General features: G+C 39.4%; 1 protein-coding gene across 5 annotated transcripts in view; it reads left to right on the plus strand.

Moving 5' to 3' along the window:
* Positions 1-5056: 5056 nt before the first annotated feature.
* NCK1 (NCK adaptor protein 1) overlaps positions 5057-14878 on the plus strand; it is an 82395-nt gene continuing 72573 nt past the window's right edge. The window contains exons 1-2 of one of the 5 annotated variants that reach the window (XM_041733907.1): positions 5057-5176; positions 5878-6022. The gene's annotated coding sequence lies outside the window, so the exon portion shown is untranslated. Of the gene's footprint in view, positions 5263-5322; positions 5576-5877; positions 6023-14878 lie in introns of those variants that run through there. The other 4 variants (XM_041733904.1, XM_041733906.1, XM_041733903.1 and 1 more) reach the window with 4 other exon arrangements.

The following is a 14878-nucleotide window of genomic DNA, read 5'->3' on the forward strand; positions in this document are numbered from 1 at the left end:
TCAGATGGAACTCCTGTGGCCCTAAACAAATGTTCATCCCAGTGTTCTACAAATGTTTAATAAGAATTCTTCAATATTCAAAAATCTTCATTGGTGAAAAGTACATGATAAGGTGAAATGCTTAATACCTAGCCCTGTTTTGTCACCCACTTACATTAGAAACTAGAGGTGACTGGGTTGGGTAAGGGAGCTTGAGTTGAAGCAAGGAAGAGGGAACAAAGGAAAACAGCTGTTTTTTCAATGACCGTAGTGGTTGTCCTACTTTCAAACAGGCAATTGGTCTTCCCTTTGCTATGGCTACATTAGGTAATGTGTAGGAAATGGAAGTCGGGGGAGAAGACTGGATTCTTGACAGCTCTACTTGGTCTATGGCATGTTGTTCATGATGTTGGGAAACTTAATGTTGGGGCAGGGTCTGTTTATCCTTAGTTTTACAGAGCTTTTCCAAAACTGCCCTTGTTTATGATTTTGCAGCAAGTACACGTGTGAGCTATATAGTAAAGGTACTCCTTACCCCTGGAAAAAGACACTAACAGGAATCACAGTATAACAGAAAACTGATACAACATGGTAACTTGAAATTCTTTTCAAAAGGGCATAAAAACCAGTAAAACCATATAAAGTAGCATTGATTTGGATCTAATTTGGGCAATTTTTACTAGTTTAGTACCACAAATGTTGATTATGGTTATTAAGCTATTGTTGTTGTTATTGAGCTATTGTAGCTCCAAATTCACTCTTCTATACTTTCTTCTGTGATGCTATGGTTCAGACCCCGCAAACTACATTTTTCCTATGCTGGCTGGTCTCCTACTACATTCTACCAAAAAAGGGCATTAGAGGGAGACTGGAAGACAGAGAAGGAGGGAAAGGATTTTGTCCTTTCCATTTTTTGCAGTTTCTGTCACTGTTACCCCAGCAATAAGCAACAATAGCCCTTTGGTCCAGCAGCAGTAACTGATACCAGCCTTGAGCTTCTTTTGGCAGTCCTCTATCCCCTAACCAGCCTCATCATGGCCCTCTCAGTAGGAGGACCAGCTAAACAGCATCCTTTCTGGGATCTGAGCGATAGCTCAGCTGGGTCATTCTTCTGAGCTTCTGAGACTTTATAGTCCAACCTTGACCTCTCTTTTTCACTTACCCTAACGGTGGTAGCTGCTCCGTACAGTTACCACCTCTGGGCTACTACAGTGCTCCCTTTTTGCTTTTTTAGTCTATCAATACCCAATACTAGAATCTTTCTGTTGTAATATCTTGTGGTTTTTGGTTTCTGTCATCTTGACTAATATGTCTCTAAACCTTCCCCCAAAGAGCCCATAGTCATTAGTAGGGTATCTGTGCTTTTGGGAAGAAGTTAATATTTAGATTTTCCAGGAATTACCAGACACCAGCTCTCAATTATCTAAATTGAAGAAATTATCCAAATTGAAACACAGAAAGCAAAATATTTGAAAAAAAAATATGAACAGAGTCTGTAATGACCTGTACTAGCAACCAAGAAGTCTAGCATAAGTGTAAATGTAGTCTCAGAGGAGGAGAGAAAGGAAAAGGGGCATAAAAAAATATTCGAAGAAATGTTGGCCAAAAGATTTCTAAATTTGATAAAAGGAAACTACAATATCAATCAGCAATCCACAGATCCAGGGAAATAAGTGAACCCCAAGCAGCATAAATACAAAGAAAACCACACCTATAAACATAGTACAACTGCTGATAAAGAAAACTTTAAAAGCAGCAAGAAAAAACACATATGACATATAAGAAAACAGTAAGACTTAACAGCTAGCTTCTCATCAGAAACATTAGAAGCCAAAAAATTACAGAATGACATCTTAAAGTGCTGAAAAAACCCCTTGATGGCTTCTTACTGTCTATAGGATAAAGGATAAAGTCCTTAACTTCTATAAGCTGCTATTGCTTACATTTCTAATCATCATCTGTTCTAGCAATATTGTGTAATAAACCTTTTTAATTGTGTAATACTATTTTAAATGCAGGCCCCTCTATGTGGAAAACCTATCTCTTCTTTGCTTACTTATTTGCCTGACTAGCCTGACCACACAACTCCCCCTGTGATTTACTATCCCCCTGTATATATCTATATAGCTGTATTAACTATATTAATAATAAATATATTTAAATCTCATTTTCTGACACTGGATTGAGCTCCTTTCAGTTAAGACTGAACTTTAGACCTATTATAGTGCCTACCACAGAGTGGACTCAATAAATTTTTGTTGAATTAATTCCCATAAAGGCATAACAGTACTTAGTCCAGAAATTAAATTTAGTTACCACTGATTTTTATACTTCATAGTCAAGCTTGTGATTAGTTACTTCTTGTTGATTAGTAAGTAGGGCTTTTTTGTTGTTGCCCTGAACAGTTCTACCTGGCAGTGATGCTAAACCAGATCATCTTTAATCATTTCTAACTATAAGCTATCAAGTTTCCTAGGAAAGATTGGAGGCTCCTTTTCCCCATTTCATATCTTCCCAAATCCTTTCCTTTGGGATTAATGAAATGAGCTGCCTGCGTGTGTTTATCCTAGACAGATTAGCTATCCCTATCCAAAGCCCCATTTCCAGTCCATAGGTTTTAAGTTTTGGTCTAAATATTATTGTCACCCGATTCTGGCTTAGTCTCTGGTCCACTCAGCACTAATTAGCAGGGTTTGAGTACTAATTAATTTGGTTTGAGTTCTATTAAAAGAAAGGAAGAAGAAGCCATGTGTTTATTTATGTTTGGAAGTTGGGGAGACAGGGTGTATAAAAGGAAGTCTCTGGGACAACTCCCACCCCATAAAAACATGTACTCCATTCCTTCTAAGTCACTATCCTGCAATTTCATACATGACTTTTGCATACTACCCTTCTACCCAATGTTTTGTTTCATTGCTATTTTTTATCTTCAATTACTTCTCCTTTTCACATTTTTGAGCCTTTTTTTTTTTTTTTTTTAAGATTTCCTGGTAAGAATGAGTGATGAGGAAACTTAAAGAAGGAAAACTAAAAAGAAAAAAAAATGTTTATCGGGAACTAAAAACCCATTTAAAAGGAAACTCTTTCCCTTATTTCTTCTATTGCCTAAGTAGGTGGCACACAGTAGTCAAGAGAGCTAGATCAAAATCTTGTGAAGGGTCTGTTCAGACCACTGGTCCATTCAAAATACATACTCCCTTACAAAATAAAATTTAAACTTATGACTTCAGCATATTTTTCTGGGTTTATTTTCCCCACTTAAGGCAGTGGTATGGGCTACCTGATGGCAAGAACCACTTTCCCTGTCATATTCATATTAATACTCTCTAAACTATTACATGTTAAATATGTAAGTAGAATTGAACTGAAGCCAGGTTTTGCTAACAGTTTGTTGTGTGATTTTGGAGAAACCATTTTCACCTCTGGACAATCATTTCTCCAGCTTAAAAAAAAAGAATATAATAGCATCTCAATCAACAAACTTTATAAGATGTATCAACAAATAAAACTACTGTATTAGCTTGAGCTGCCAATAACAAAATACCAACAACAGAAATTTAATTTCTCCTGATAATGGAAGTTGAAGTCCCATATCAGTGTGCCAGCGTGGTCAATTACATGCGAGAGCTCTCTTCCAGGTTTCTCACTGTCCTTTAGGATTAGGGCCTCACCCTTACCTCAGCTGATCTTAAGTACCTCCTAAAGGCCATATTTTCAAATACAGTCACATTAGGGGTCAGAGCTTCAGCATGTGAATTTTGGGAGGGGACAAACTCAGTTCATAGCAGTTCAAGGTAAAATATGCAAAGGTATTTAGACCCTTAGAGTAAATTTGAAGTTCACTTACATTATTCGCTTTGGATGCTAATAATGGGATGCAGACATAGGGCCCAGAGTTTCGTGGTTTACTTGGCCAGAGTTAACTTGAAGCCAGGAGGGGGTCCTAGGTGATTTGTGCTTGACCTTGTGATCCCAAATAATGGCAACCAAACCACATTCATCAGCACTGAAATGAATAATATCTAAGTTAAAAGCAAAAAAAGTGTGAATCCTTGGGACTTCCAGTCAGGGTCAGGGTTAGAGAAGGGAAAGGAAGATGTATTAACGCCTTAAAACGATATTTACCAAACACCTATTATGTAGTAGGTAGTGGGGGAAAAATAATACTGACAAGGTTCCTGACTTGAGGAATTTACCATCTAGGTAGGGGGGCGTACAAACTCAACAGCTCGTTTGGGGAAAACACCTCCGCTCCAGGAAAGGGATCTAACTCAGCCGGCTTTCCTGACGAGGGGACGCCTAAGGGGAGCGGAGCCACAGAGATGGTTCAGAAGGAGGAGGCAGGTCGGGGTAAGGGGCTGTGGTACTAGCGCGGGGAGAACCCACTTCTGGATGACCCGGCAGGTGGCTGGGGCTGGGCCGCTAAGAACGCGGGCGGGCACACTTGGCACCGCAGGTCATTGTCCTCCTCACAGCACGGCTACCGCAGCCGAGACTGGAAGCTATCCACGCACCCAGGCACTTGGAAGGCCCCCAGGCTCAGCTTATTCCGGGCTGTGGCTCAAATTAACCACACATCTTACATTTTTTTCTCTCAGGTTCCCATTTCCAGGCCTTTTGGTTTGTTTTTCGTTTTCTCCCCCTGTCCGTAAAAACCTTTCGTCGGCAAGAACCTCTTCGAGTGCAGAAACCAGGAGGAAGCTCCCAGAACAGCTGGGGCTGAACCAGGGAGGCGGCAATGTCTGCCGTGGAGTCTCTACTGTGCGCTGGGAGGAAGGCCCAAAGCAACCGGCTACAGCTGCCGGAGAGACAGAAACCACCACAGCGAGGGTCAGACCAGGCGCTTCCCAGCCTCTCGCTCGCTCTCCGCAAACCGCCTCAGCTTGCTCCACGCCCAGCCCAGCCCAGCCCAGCGCTTGATTGACAGGCGGAGCCGCCCAATCCGAGCGCGGCGCAGACAGCTCTCGCTTCAGGGATAGGAGGGCAGGGAGCAAGTGAACCAATCGGATTGTGCCGGGAGGGGGTTTCCTGCCCGCACGGGTCCGCCCACGGCCTCCCGGCCAGTCGGCGTCGGAGCCCCGCCCGCCCGCCGCGCGCGTCCCGCCCCTCTCCTGAGAGCTACGCGGCGGCGGAGCGGAGGCCTCGTGCCGTAACGGCCATCGCGGCGGCCGCGGCGGTCTCCCTGTCCCCTCCTCAGGTGAGCTGGGGCCGCACGGGCCCGGCAGAGGGGAGGTGAGACGCTCCTGCCGGGAGGCAGACGCACAGGCAGCCTTTCGTCTCCCGGTGCGTCCACACAGCCTGCTACTGGCTGCGTCGCTTCTTCCTCTTCTCCGGTGAAGTTAGCCCCCCGGGCGCCGTCTGCCGGCCCAGAGCTGAGCCGGAGGGGGCGGGGAGGCCGCTCGGCCGGGCCTGGGCGTTTGCATCGTGGCTCCGCGCGACCCTCTGGCCGGTGCCCCGGGCGGCGCGGCCCCAGGCCTCGCTCTGGCGGGCCGCTCCTGCGGGGCTGGGAGGTCGAGTGCGCGGCGCTCGAGCTCCCCTGCTTTTCCTCCCTAAAAAAGTCCTGTCGCCTGTTGTGGCGTAATCCGAGGCCGGGAAGGTAGGGACGTGGTAGAGGAGGGAAGGGGTGCGCTCACTTCCAGCTCTGCTGGAGGGGAGGGAGCCGCAACCCGTGCTGAGGGTGGACATCCTTGGGATGTGCCCTGTGCCCCTCCCCCCACCCCCCAGCAGTTTCTCTCATTCTCGGGAAATCTGGGTTATTTTAATCGTAGGGACCTGCTGTAGTGTTTCGTACGTTTGCTTGTTGCTTCGGCTGTGAGCTTTTGACTTAAGTAGAATATATCTGGTAAAAAAAAAAAAAAATTATCTCAATAGTTGGTTTTGTGACTTTTTTTTTTTTAGGTGTTTCCATAAAAAGTTAAATTTGCCTTTCGAAGCTCGGGAAGCTGGATTTTGTTTAGGGCTGAGAACTGGAACATCATAGGCGCTCAGTTAAGGTCGAACGGATGAGCTGGTCACCTAAAAATAATTCTACCCGTTAGATTTGGTAAGGAAACATAGGAGTTAGGGAAGAATGAAGTTGAGAATTTTTTGAATCCTGTCTGGAGTGGTGAGCAAAGAAGCTCGGTGTCTGGTCAAAACGGGTAAACGTTGCAAGAGGTATTCATTTTTTAAAAGTCTTACTTTGGTAGATTTATGAAAAACCAGCCTTACCATTTACTAAGCACCTGGAGAGCACTATTCCTAAAATCTCAATCTTCAGCGAGGTCACAAAGTAAATGAGGGAAATTATCCAAGAAGAAGGTTTTGTTTGTTTGAGAACTGTCAGTTAATATTCGGTTCTTAAATAGGCTCTCTTCCACAATTTGATAGTATCTCAAGAAATATGCATTGGTTGGTTGATAGTAAATTTCATTCCATCTTGATCATAGACTCTGGAATTTTCTTTTTTGGGAAAATTGTGATCTGGAGAAATTAGCTATAATATCTGCAGACATTCGCAGAGTGCTCAAGACTCAGCTGTGTTTGTTCACATATTAAACTTTAAATTGTTTGCTTTATTTTTCTACACATTATCTTTTAGTCCAGATTTTACTACTAGTGCTTTCAGGTCCATGTAAATAACATTAAAAGCATACACAGAATGTTTTGTTAGATACTGAATGGTACTTTATACCCTCTGGGTTTTTTTTTCTTTTGGACCTTTGAGAATTTTCTTGCCAAAAAGGTCAAGGTAGATTTAATGTGATTATTGTTATAAATCACTTGTCAGGAAGACTTTAATAAATAGAGTATACAGTCCATTTTTTTAAATCATAGTGTCATAGTTTAATAACTTTTACTATTTACTTACCTTTATAATATGGAAAAATACCAAATATTTTCTACATCAGAAGACTAAATGATTAGTTATTTAGTCGATGAGTAAAATTGGAGGAAACTCATGAAATCACTAAGCATTTGACAAATCCTTCATAAATACTTGAGTGTGCTGTTTTAGGAAGACAACTGATATTTATTTATTTAAAAAGTTTGTTTAGAGAGAGCGCTGGCCTGCACACATGGGTGAGGGAGAGGGAAGGGTATAGGGAGAGGGGGAAAAGAGAAAATCTCAAGCAGATTCCCTACTGAGCACAGAGCAAGATTGGGGCTGGATCTCATGACTCTGAGTTCTTTTTTTTTCCATAAATGACCCTGAGTTCTTGACCTGAGCTGAAACCAAGAGTGGTCACTCAATTGACTGAGCCAGGGCACCTAAGGAAGACAGCTGATATTTAAAGATTATTTAATTAAAGCAATAATTCTATCTGGATGATCCTCATTTTACTGATTCCATAGGCTGACTTTGTTTTAGTAGTATTACCCTTGGAGGTACCCAGACACAAACCTTGATTTTTGTCTTTGACATCCTGTATCCACAAAGCATTGGCTAATTTTTGTCAGCAAGTTTTTGGAAATTTTTTTGAGATACTTTTCCACTAGATTGTAATTGGATTTTCTGCCTACCTTTTCTCCCTACTTAGTATGTCCTGCCTTCCGTCTTCATCTTAAAATCACATTTCCCCATCTGCCTCACTGTGAAACCAGCGGTAGCGCCCTCTTATCTACAGAATATACTTCAGAATTCCTACTCTTCTAATAGTCTGCTAAAAACTTTGTTTCTTATGACCACACTATTTCTCTATGGGAGCTGTCCATTCTAAACCAATCTCTCATTCTCATTGAGACTTTGTGTTTTTCTACTTATGCATCTGTTGAGAATTTGATTGCCTCTTGGTAGCCTGCCTATTCTTTAAAAGAAATCTCCTCGCACACACAAACCCTCTCCCTGCCCCAAATTACCAAAGTAGCAAATGAAGTCATTTTATCGAGGTTTCATTTTTGGTCCTGAATTCAGTGCAGCCTTCCAGATCTTTCTGTTTTGTGTATTGTTGCTTTCCTTTGAACCCATAGCCCTTACTGTTTCATCATTCCTTTGGTTTTTTTAAGCTTATGTGGGCTTGTGTCATTATATTATGGAACAGTGCTTTGGGAACTTTAGAATTACAACTTTTCGTTTTATAGGTAAGGAAAATGAAATCCATATAGAATAACTACTCTGAAATTCACACATCTAATGATAGTGGGCAGACCTGGAATTCAAACCTTGATTTCCTAACTTAAGGTCTGTGTATTCTTTAAAAAACTTTTTTTAATGTGTATTTCTTAGGAAGCTATACTACTTTTCATCTCTTGCAACGCAGTTTTGTATTGTTTGGTTCACATTACTTTGCATTTTTGTGTCTATGCCTTCTATAGATTCAAAACTTCTATGTAAGGGCAGTGGGATCTTCATGACTTGGATTGTTTAAATCATTAAAACTGATTTAAAGTCTTTTTCTATGGTTGTTAGATGCATTAAAAAAACATTTACAAAAATAATATTGTCCTCTCTATAGTTGAGACTGATTCATTAAAAAGTAAATGGAAAAAAAAGTAAATGGATCTCTTAGAATTTTTACTACTGGAGTTTTAGTTTGTTTGAATCTCTTGATTTAAAGAGTGAATATTTGGGTGCTTTCAAAATAGACGTGAAAATTGCAGTGGTTTGGAGGAAGCTGGTAGGGTTTATCACATAACTAAATTTAATCATCTAGCTAAATGTTCTTTTTCTCTTTTAGGTTCTTAGAACAGCAACACTTTTTTACATTTTGCCACTTTGTCCTCTTGTTCATCTGTCAGAAACCCGATTATTGAGCAATCTGTTTGTTGAGCAAAATATTCTGAAAACATTTGTTCCATTTCAGGAGTCAGAGAGCTTTTATATATTTGCTCTTGACATTTTTTTTCTTAACTCTTAAGTTTCTGTTACTAGCAGCAAGCAGCATAGGGTTGCCTTCCGCCCCCCCCCCCCCCTCCTTTTCTGTAGCAAGAGTTGGCTATGTAGGTATCAGGTGAAATATTTCTGGAAGGAATGTTTTTTTTTACTCTTTTGGCTTTAAACAGATTGGAAGCTCTTTTTTTTTTTTTTTGGTTGTTTATAATGACTTGGTTTTTGTTTAAATCTAAAATAAACTGTGGAAACACTTTTTTTTTTGAAATTGTATTTAAGTACTGCTGAAATGGACATAAGTATGGTATGAATAATTTCTGCTTTTGTTGAAACCGACCAATTGAATAAAGCAATGAGAATAGGTTTTTAAAAAACAGATGCATCTGAAAAGCTTTTTTGTTGTTTTTTTAAGACTCAGCCTTCCAAAAATTTCAGTATGTACTTATATCGTGTTGTATTTAGATCAACATAGATAATTGATATAACAAAGAATTTAATATGCCCATATTTTTTGAGCATTCCAGCAAAACAAAAATTTATATTTACTACAAAAACATTCTATTAATTAAACAAGACATTGGAGATTTTTCCTTAGAAATTCTTGATTACTTCCGGGTACTACATGTTCTTGTATAACTTTTTTTTTTTTTTTTTTTTTTTTTTAAGATTTTAATTTATTTGAGAGAGACAGAGATAGTGAGAGCATGAGCAGGGAGGAGAGGGAGAAACTGCAGGGAGCAGGACTGGGAGCTCCATCCCAGGACTCCTGAATCATGACCTGAGCCAAAGGCGTGCACTTAACTGACTGGCATGCACTTAACTGACTGACTGAGCCACCTGGATGCCCCAACATTTTTTATTTTTAGAAACGTTTAGAATACTTTGTGCACAGACCCTTCTCCCTAGAACTCTGCTACCCTGGAAGTCAGTTACTTGAATTTTCCTATCCACCCCCCCCCCCATTTATTTTCCATTATTTTTTTTCTTTTAAAGATTTTATTTATTTATTCATGAGAGGCACAGAGAGAGAGAGAGAGGCAGAGACACAGGCAGAGGGAGAAGCAGGCTCCACGCAGTGAGCCCAACAAGGGACTTGATCTCGGGACTCCAGGATCATACCCCGGGCTGAAGGCGGTGCTAAACTACTGAGCCACCAGGGCTGCCCTAAAGATTTTATTTTTAAGTAATACCTGCACACAGTGTGGGGCTCAAACTCATGGCCCTGAGAACAAGAGTTACCTGCTCTAAGACTGACTGAACCATGCAGGCACCCCTCCATATTCTTAAAAAGGCCTATAAGTATATGTGCTGCCGAAGCGAGCACATTAAAAAGGCCTATAAGGAGGCCTTCCACGACTTGAGTTTTACCTACTTCAGTTGCATCTCTTGCCATTTTCCCTTTCCCCTACTTTTGCCTTCAATAGCCAGGTGTTTTTTTTTTTTTTTTTTTTTTTTTTTTAACCTTGGAACATGGGAACATGCTCTTTCCTCTGGGCAGATGGCTCCCTTAGGTTAATTAGTATTAAGTTTGGCTGCTGGTAATAAAAAAAAAAAAAAAAGCCAACTAATTTCTCACACCAGAGAAATCCAGATTTTGCATGGTACCCATTTATGTAAATTTATTCCAGGTGTTATTTTTCCCCTAGTAAAAATAATTCTGAAATAAAGATCTTTGTGTATAAGGCCTTAGATTTTTTTTTTCCCTTTTGATTAATTCCTGTTTTGAGATGGTACAATTGAAAATATCATCAATTTATTTAAAAACTCGTTAGAGAAAGTTTCATTAAATTTTTTAAAATAGCAAAGTACACAAATTTCATTGTATAGCTCAGTGAGTTTTTGTCAACATACCCATCACCCACATCAAGGTAAAGAACATTTCCAGTGCTCCAGAAAGCTCTCTGTTTCCTCTCAATCCCTGTTTCCTATCCTCAAAAGTTAATCACTGTTCTGACCTATATTACTATAGGTTATTTTTGCCTGTTTTTGAGCTTAATGGAACCATACAGTATATACTTTTGTGGGTAACTATGTTTGCTTAATATTGTGTTTGTTAGATTCACCTGTTTTTTTTTATTTTTTGCCTGTTTTTGAGCTTAATGGAACCATTAAGTATATACTTTTGTGGGTAACTATGTTTGCTTAATACTGTGTTTGTTAGATTCACCTATGATGTTGGGTGTAGCAGTTGGTCTTTTTTACTGATAGTAGTAGTCTCTTGGGTGAAATAGACAATTAAAAAAGATTTCACCATTAATGAATATTTGGTTTGTTTTGTAGTTTTTTAGCTATTGTGAATAAAGCTGCTATATACATTTACTTACAAGTCTTCCAGTGAACATACACATTCATTTCTTTTGGGTATGTATACCTGAGAGTATAGTTAATTGTTTCTTTGTCTATCAATTTTAAACCTGCTAGGAGCAGCTGTCTTGTCCATAGTACTTTTCTGGGATTTCTCCCTTTACTATAAGACTAAGTGACTCCCCTTGCCTTTCTTCTGTGTTAAATCTCTTATTTCCTGTGAATCATGTAGGTTTTGTTTGTTTGTTTTTAGTTTGATCCCTCCTTTGGCAGAATATATCCCATAGTAGATTCCTGTGAAAGGCTGAGATCTTAGATTAATAAAATGCCCTCTTTTTTGGGAGGGGAGCTCTTTTCATGTTATTTTGCTGGGTAATGAATTCTAGGTTGGAAATAATTTACTTTCAGAATTCTGAAGGCATTTCTATTGTTTCTGGTTTGTGATCCTTTTGAAAATTTTGAAAACATTCTGATTCCTGATCCTGATTTTTTTTTTTTTTTTTTTTTTGCTTTTTTGGAATTTTGTATCTCATATTGTGAAATTTCATGATGGTACATCTGTTATTGTGCGTTTTCCTGGATATTCATTGTGCCCTCCAGAGCTGCAAAATTATTTGGTCCGTTCTGGGAAATTTTCTTGAATTATTTCATTGATGGTTATATTAGTCTGCTAGGGCTGCCATAACACAATACCACAGGCTGGGTGGTTTAAACAACAGAAATTTATTTTCTGACAGTTCTGAATGCTAAGAAGTTTGAGATCCTATTGGGGTTGGTTCCTGATGAGATCTCTTCCTGGCTCGTAGACAGTTGCTTTTTCATTGTGTCCTTACAAAGCCTTTCTGTATAGAGTTACCTCTCTTCCTCCTCCTTTCCTTATGAGGATACCAGCTCAATTGGGTTAGGGCCCCACCCTTATGACACCTCATTTAACCTCACCTCCTAAAGTCCCCGTCTTTAAATACAATCACCTTGGGGATTGGGGCTTCAACATGACTGGGGTGGTCAGGGAGATACAGTTCAGTCTATGATAATAGTTTCTTCTCCTTCCTTTTGTTTCTTCCTCTGAAAATTTTCTGTTATTTCTGCTAGTTCTGTTTGTATCTCAGACTATCCCTTTGGTATTTATTTTTCGTCTTTGTTTTTCATCTCCTAGTCTTTGTGCTCCATATCATATGAGAGGTTTTGTTAATTTTATTCCCTAAGCCTTCTGTTTAATTTTTCATTTTTGCCAGCAAGATTTTGATTTCCCAAGAACTCCTTTTGTTCTCTAAAAATTCTTTTTTATAGAGAGCATCCTTTCCTAGTTTCAGAGATACATTTTCTTCTCTAATTTTTGAGGGTATAAAAATGTCTTTTTTTTTAACCCTTGTTTCTTGATTCTCTTTCTAAATTGGTTGCTAGTTTTTATGTTGGAGGCTTACTTCAGGGGTCAGTAATTCTTGGATGTTATCCTAAGATTGAAAGCTTGACTTGATGGGGTCTTAAGGACTTTGAACTTCATTGCATGGTGGTCCAAGTGAGCTATTTTTTTGAGAAAACTGTTGTCTGGGAGTTATTTCCTCTTGCGGGAAAACAGTCTTTTTGAGGGCTGAAGGTTTGATTGCCCCGTGTGTGTGTGTGTGTGTGTGTGTGTGTGTGTGTGTGTGTATGAGTATGTGAGGGACTGGATTTCTCATTCCCCACTTTTTTTTAGGGTACACAGATTTTTGTTATATCTGGTGACCCCCCCAGTTCAGATTTGTGTAGCCAACTATCAGGAAGATTTGGAGAGGAAACTTCTAAGGTTTTAACCACTTAACTTTCACCTAGTCTTCTTTATTTAACCCCTCCTTTTCTCAATTTAAGCAGTAGCAGGTGCTGCCAGTTCCTGACTCTTGAGGATTCTAGGATATAAATTCGGTTTTTCAACTCCTGAGTTAGGCTTCACCTTTCTGGAAATCACTGAGGTAGTTACCAGTTGTCTATCTTTTTAGGTTACAAAAATTTGTTGCTATTGTTTGCTTTCCTGTATATATTGCCTTCTGGGTTAATTTCCTTAAAAAACAAACAAACAAAAAAACTAAGTTTAAATCCACTATTTTAATTGGACCATCCCCAAAACCTTATTTGTACTGCCCTGAGCTAAGAATGATTTTACAATTTTAAAGAGTTATAAGAAGAATATGTGACAGAGGTGTGTGACCCACAAAGCCTAAAATATTTACTATCTGACCTTTTAGAGAAAAAGGTGCCTTACTCTGTCCTTGTTATTAAGTTTCTGATTTCTTTTAATAAAGCTGTTGCTGGACTACTACTTTACTCCCACTCAAGCTTCAGTTTGTAATCTTGGAACTTCCTGAAGCTCTTTGTTTTAATTTAGTACATATTGTGGAAGTTATGACTAAGAATTAGTAGGTTATAGTCAATTATAAGAGATATGAAATATTTTTAATATAAAACCTCAAAGAGGGGCAGCCCGGGTGGCTCAGCGGTTTAGCGCTGCCTTCAGCTCAGGGCCTGATCATGGAGACCCGGGATCGAGGCCCACTCCCTATGTAGAGCCTGCTTCTCCCTCTGCCTGTGTCTCTGCCTCTCTCTCTCTCTCTCTCTCTCTCTCTCTCTCTCTGTCTCTATGAATAGAATAAATAGAATCTTTAAAAAACAAACCTTAAAGAAGAGTAGGATAAGCAAAATGTTGAAGAAATAAGTCATGGAACATACTATATATATGGTTGCATTGTTCTTTGTCTTGTCATGTAAGTGCAGAATTTAGGCATGTGTACTGTGAAGAATGAGCAAAGGGGCAGTTGTCATACTGACAACAGGCTCAAGTCATACTTTAAATGAGCCATTTTCATCAGCCCTCTCTAGTTAGTAAATCATATCTGGCAGAATAATTTGGTTCTAGGCAGGAAGTTGTTCTAGGCAGTAATACATATACAAATATCTGTATAAGTGTGTGTTTATACATATATACAGATACATGTGAAATTGTATTTTTCTACCTGATGTCAGTAATGTGAGGGAAAATTAAGCCACATACCAGAGTGGGAGAAATGGGATTACAGTGTTAGAAGAAAAAAAATAAAATGTCTTTTCCTTTTAGTTCTACCTGCCAAAAAACCCAAGTTATGTTTAGTCTTAATTGTATGAAAAAAAAAAAAAAGAAAAAAAATTGTATGAACAGTCTCATCACAGATTTTTTTGTAAAATTATCTTTCATTTCTCTAAATGATGTCTTTAGTATTTATCACTGTTATTTTTTAATATGTGTATTCCAGAATTGTTTCGGTGACTATACAGGCTCATGCTCACTTTAAAAAAAATAAGATCATATGCTACATTTATTTTCTAATTTAGAGATTGTGGAGTCAGCTTAAATTCCAGTATAGGCTTCATCACTGTTTGGGCTTAGGCCTTTATAAGCCTCATTTTTCTCCTTTGTAATATGGGGATGATACCTAATCAAAGGATTATTGTAAGGTTTAAATGAGGATTTATAAATCCATTTGACTGCTAAGTAGTGTTGGTGCACATTAAGAACTTTGGAGTCACTTTTAGATGTAAAATAACTGGTTTCGAAATCATTTTTTTTTAAATTTTAAATTTTTTATTTTTTATTATTTATGATAGTCACAGAGAGAGAGAGAGAGAGGCAGAGACACAGGCAGAGGGAGAAGCAGGCTCCATGCACCGGGAGCCCGATGTGGGACTCGATCCCGGGTCTCCAGGATCGCGCCCTGGGCCAAAGGCAGGCGCCAAACCGCTGCGCCACCCAGGGATCCCCTCATTTTTTTTTTTTAA

Source organism: Vulpes lagopus, chromosome 19, assembly GCF_018345385.1.
Source record: "Vulpes lagopus strain Blue_001 chromosome 19, ASM1834538v1, whole genome shotgun sequence".
In the NCBI taxonomy this organism is placed as follows: Eukaryota; Metazoa; Chordata; class Mammalia; order Carnivora; family Canidae; genus Vulpes; species Vulpes lagopus.